At 62.8% G+C, this 5,252-nt stretch overlaps 1 long non-coding RNA gene across 1 annotated transcript; it reads left to right on the forward strand.

Annotated features, from left to right (window-relative positions):
- Positions 1–2,608: 2,608 nt before the first annotated feature.
- Positions 2,609–4,830, forward strand: LOC102005289. Its single transcript, XR_264495.1, has 3 exons — positions 2,609–2,896; positions 3,165–3,278; positions 3,768–4,830. It is a non-coding gene; the product is annotated as an uncharacterized LOC102005289 (long non-coding RNA).
- The last annotated feature ends 422 nt before the right edge of the window (positions 4,831–5,252 follow it).

Here is a 5,252-nt window from a genome sequence, read left to right on the forward strand (position 1 = left end):
TTCCTGCTGTAATCGCTTGAAGATGTGGCGGCGGTTCTGCTCAGCGTCTCAGGGCCGTGAAGTCTCCGCGCCCACCTGCAGCCCGGGCCTGCAATGTGGCCCCTGGGTCCAGGCACCCACGGACACAGTCCACCGTCGCACCCCGGGGCCCGGCCTGCCACCTGGGGGTTAGCAGCCTCAGGGCGCCTGGGTCCTGGGCACCCACACCAAGGGCTGGGAACTCAAGTCCGGGGAGTCTCGGCTGGCAGTCACTGCTGTCTCCATTGATGCCACCTAGGGAGGCCGGAGAGGCTGACCCACGAGCCTCCGCCTCAGCCACTCCCTCCCGCCCAGCTGTGACCGGATGGGCAGAGGCCCCAAAGACGTCCACGGCCTAACCGTCAGCCTGTGTGCGTGGCCCTCGCAGACACAAGGGTCTCTGCAGGTGGGGCTAGGCCAAGGGATATGTCACCCCGCTGTCCTGTTGCTGGGACACAACGCCCAACACCCACAGCTTAAAGAAGGGTGTGGCTTGGGCTGGGGATGTAGCTCAGTGGCATAAGTGCCTGCCTAGCGAGCACAAGGTCCTGAGATTGACTCCCAGTACCAAAAAAAAAAAAAAAAGAAAAAGAAACACAAAGAAGGGTGTGGCTCACAGCTCCAGGAGACCCAGTCCACCCTCAGCAGGCTCCAAGGCGGGAGCATGGTGGCCGGAGGGTCTGGTGGGACAGAGCTGCCCAGTTCATGGTGGCCAGGAACCAGAGCAGGGGGCCGGTGCTAGAGAGGAGGGGCAGCGACCAGATATAGACCCCAAGGTCACCCGCCATGACCCCCAGACACAGGCTAATTCCTGGGAGGAGTTTCTTTCTTAACCAGGCATGCTGACCACCAGCATTGCTGTTCAGGGGATCTTGAGGTAGGGAGGTTGTCGTGGGTCTCTACAGGGGTTCAGGGAGCGCCAGGGCCCCTGGAGAGGAAGCAGGAGGGCTAGAGTCAGAGAGAGAGAGGGGAGGACCCTGCAGAAGCTGAGGAGGACCTGCTGTCGCGCCGGCCATGAGGACAAGGAGAGGCCTCAGCTGCAGCCCCAGGTGCTCTGTGGCGCTGAGGAGGCAATGCCATGGGCCTTGCTCGAGCCTGGGGCCCTGCCACACCTGGGTTTTAGGACCTGCGCGCTCTGGGACTGTGAGAGGATAAACTTGTGTTAAGTTTACAGCACCCACGGGAAGCGTGTGCAGCTGGCCCAACGCCAGCCTTGGTCCCTACCCAATTTCCTGTCAACTCCTGCCCACCCTCAGCACCAGGGCCCTGCTGTACCTACAGGGACACCTAGGCTCAGCCACAGGGGTGACACTGGCTCGGGAAATAGAGGCTTGAGTGTGGGGGTGGGAGAGGCTGGGCCTTGTCCAAGAGGGGGCGATGAGTGGGGTCAGGGTGTCACGAGGGGCAGGTGGGGAACACAGCAGAGAACAGTGAGTCCAACCCTCCCTGGGCTGCCTGCTGCTCCTCCTCACTGGTCCCACTGTGTGTGAACACGTTCCCAGCACACTTTATTGTCATTTGAGACAGTGTCTCACCGTGCAGCCTGGGTTGGCCTTCAACGTGATATCCTCCTGCCTCAGCCTCCCAGTGTAGGGATTACAAGTGTGCACCACCACACCCAGCTCATGTTATGGCTCTAATGAGGTCTTTCTGGGCCAGTGGTCCTACATCACCGCCCTGGGTCCACCCTCCTGGGAGGACCTCAGCAAGGGCCTTGGGTGCAGAAGGCAGTGCGTACTGGGCAGCAGGGCCAGGAGGACACTGTCCTGCATCTGCATCCCTCACATCCTGCCCTGAACATTCCTGGGCCAGGAGCAGTGCTGGGGACACGGTGGCCAAGCAGGACTGTCCTCGTCCCTTGGAGGGTTCAAGTCCAGGAGAGAGTTGGACATCAACCAAGTGGCACCAAGGAGCAGGTGCTCACGGGGTCCTGGAGGACGACGGGATGGGGGGAGCAGGAAGAGGGGGTGGCCGAGGGCCCACACCAGCGAGCAGGGTGGTGCGGGCCAGGGCTGGCGCCTGGATTCCCCTGGGAGCCTTCAGGGCCAGGAGTGTGGGACCCATGGATAAACAAGTATTCACAGCAAATGGAGGAAGTGGGGAAGAGAAGGCAGGCAAGAAGGGGGAGGGCGAGGGGAGCAGGCGCACAGCAGGCGTGGGGTGCAGGTGCAGAGGCTGCAGGGCTGCCCTCTTGGCTGGGCTGGGGTGCGGCAAGCTCTGCCCAGAGTGGAGCCTGGTGCCCATAGACTCCATTCCCACCGCTCGGGGGACAAGGGGTGCCAGGGATGTGGGGCTGATTCGCTGAGCCCTGCTCTTTTCAGCATCCAGCAAACACACAAGTGTGGCCTGGAGACTCCGTAGGTGGCCAGTGACCACCCAGGACGGGGCTAGCAGTAAGGCGGAGACAGGTGGGCCAGGTGTGTGTGGGTGCCAGGCAAGCCTGGGGTGGGTCCTGGCTCTGTCTCCTGCTGGGGTAACCAGAACAGTGGCCCTGTGTGACATCGGGCTGCAGGGTTGAGGCCAGAAGGGGGCCTGGTCCCAGATTTTGGGTCCCACCCAGGGCAACCCCGCCACACCCTTCCCAGGGATGCGCTCCCCCCGGCCTGATGGGGTCTTTGGGGCAGGGAAGGGGTCAGTGGCCGCTGAAACCACAAACACTGGTGCTGTGCCCACAGGAAGGATGGCACCATTGCCGCTCAGTTTTCAGCAGGGCTTTCCAGGTGCGCCTCAGTGGCCGGTGTCCTGGCCCCGACTGACAAAACTCCACCTCTGACCAGCCCAGCACACCCTGGCCACCCTGCCTGAGCACGGGCCTTGCAGGCAGCCTGCCCAACCGGAGTCCTGTCTGTGCCTCTCACCCGAGGCTGTGTGGTCTGAGGTGAGTCCCTGGCCTTCTCTGAGCCTCCACTTCCTTGTCCACAGGCAGCCCACCTTGGGGTTGCCGTGAGGACACAGGTGTGAGTGTGAGTGTGTGTGTGTGTGTGTGTGTGTGTAAGTGCACATGGACATTCCCTGCTCCGCTCACTGAGGGGCAGCCCGCACTGTCCCTGGCCCTGCTGCTCTCGGGCGGTGGATGTGACGGTGGACTCGGAGCCGCTGCCCCAGGGACGATCCAGCTCTGTTCTTCCTTCTTCCATTCTGCAAAGCTGGGTCCTCACTGGCGCGGGGCCCCGAGGGACAGAGCCACAAGGTCACTGCCACCGCTGCTGTGACTCCAGCCTCTCCGCTGCTTCCAGGGGGACCAGCACCCCACAGCCCTGGTTTGTAAAATCCCACCTGGGACTTGAGGGTGAGGATTTCAACACGTGGGTTTGGGGGTGGCAAGCCTCCAGGCTGCAGCGGTGCTAAAGAGCAGGAGCATGGGGCTCCCTCAGGGGCCCTGCGTGGCCCTGGGCTTTCTCAGCCTGGACCCCTAGTTGTGCCCACGCAGACGGCTGGCGTGGCCGCTCTGTGGCCCTCTGTGGCCCTTCTGTGGCCCTCTGTGGCCAGGGGGGCTCTGTATCCTGTTGCTCCCCAGAGGGGCGCTGCGGGACTCTGCCTCCAGGGGGCGCCAGAGGGAGCAGGCCTGGGGTGGGGTGGGGTGGAGGGGTGGAGGTGGGTGGGACCATCACCACGGCAACGCCCCCAACCCAGGGCCAGGCCACCTCCTTCCCCTCAGAGATGCACAAAGCCTCCGGGAGGTCTGGGCGCCAAAGGTCTGAGTCCCTCCTAGGAGCCCCTGAGTAGAGCGGTGCCCTCCCCTTCCTTAGGTTCGGGGCATCACTGTTTCCTCTCTGACATGTCTGGCCCTGTACGGTGGGGACCACGGGCTCCTTTTTTCTGAGGAACAAGACAGACTAACATTCCACAGAACACCCAGGACTCCTCTGTCACATCGGAGCTCTTGTGGTCTGGAGCCACACATGAAGTCAAGGCTCAGCCTGCAGCCTCGGCCGGGCTGGCTGCCGAGCAACTTCTGCGGGAGCTGCAAGGCCACCACAGGCCGCAGCGCTTCCCAGGCCTTTGCTGAGCTCCCCACAGGGCAGCGGCACCCCATCCCAGTGGGGCAGACCCCACAGCGCCTGCCCACAGCGCCTAGATGTGGGGTCCCTGTCTCCACAGCTGCTGCAGGCTCAGGCTCAGTGCCTCTGGGAGACGAGGTGCACCCCTCCACAAACATCCGATGCACCCCTCCACAAACGTCCTGTTTGTCCACCGCACACCAGGCGTGTCTTGTCCACACCCTCCCCACCTGCATGCCCTCTGATCTGGGTCAGCCCTGTTGGAGGTGGAGGAAGGGTAGGACCTGGGGGTCCCCTGCCTCGGAGTGAGGAGAGACTGAGCACCCTAGGTTCATCCTGTGTGCTGGAAAAAAAAGCACACACTTTTAAAATGATGACAAGCAGCTCCTGAGCGTCTCCTGCTCTGGTCTCAATCTCTTGTGCACTCTCACTTGGGGCAGGTCTGCCTCTCCCCGAAGGGCCCCGCCCTGCCTCGTTAGCACCTTTCCAGACAGGAGAGATTTACCTTCCTGAGCTCAGGCAAATATGCTAATCCGGAATCTAGAACACAATGACGCTCTAACAGCAAAATGAATGCTGCTTCTCCTGGGTTGTGGCATCCCACGTGGGAAGCACAGAGCTGCGGGAGCTGGAGGCCCTGGGGCCCCCTCCTTCCTCAGCCTGCCCAGCGGCCTGTGGCCTCCTGGGAGCCCGATGCACCCCTCCACAAACGTCCTGTTTGTCCACCGCACACCAGGCATGTCTTGTCCACACCCTCCCCACCTGCATGCCCTCTGATCTGGGTCAGCCAGCCCCGTTGGAGATGGCTGCTGTGCCCGCTGTGCCCGCTCTGCTCTCCTGGACTCTGAGTAGCACTATGTCAGCCTCAGGCTGCGAGGGGCGAGAGGGAGTGGGGCGGGTGCCCAAGGCCCGGCGTGGGGCAGATCGGTGCGGCTGACAGCCCAGGAGACTGGGGGTGGGAATAGGCTCAGCCCGGCTGTGGGCTCGGAGCCAGAGTGCCCGTTTGCTGGGTCCCCTGGGCAAATCGCTGCACCTCTCTTGGACTCAGCCTTTGCATTTCCAAAAGGATCTCCTGCTCAGGCCTCCTGGTGTGAGCAAGAGATCCAGGCCGGAAACTGGCGGCAGGTGGGTCAGAGCACTCTCCAAAGGCTGTAGTGGGGAAGGAGGGAGAAAGAAGGAAAGGGACAGGACGGCCCTGGGCTTCCCGCAGAGAATGCGGAATGCTTAGAAGGC

This window comes from Chinchilla lanigera, unplaced genomic scaffold (assembly GCF_000276665.1).
Source record: "Chinchilla lanigera isolate Chin_1 unplaced genomic scaffold, ChiLan1.0 scaffold00113, whole genome shotgun sequence".
NCBI lineage: Eukaryota > Metazoa > Chordata > Mammalia > Rodentia > Chinchillidae > Chinchilla > Chinchilla lanigera.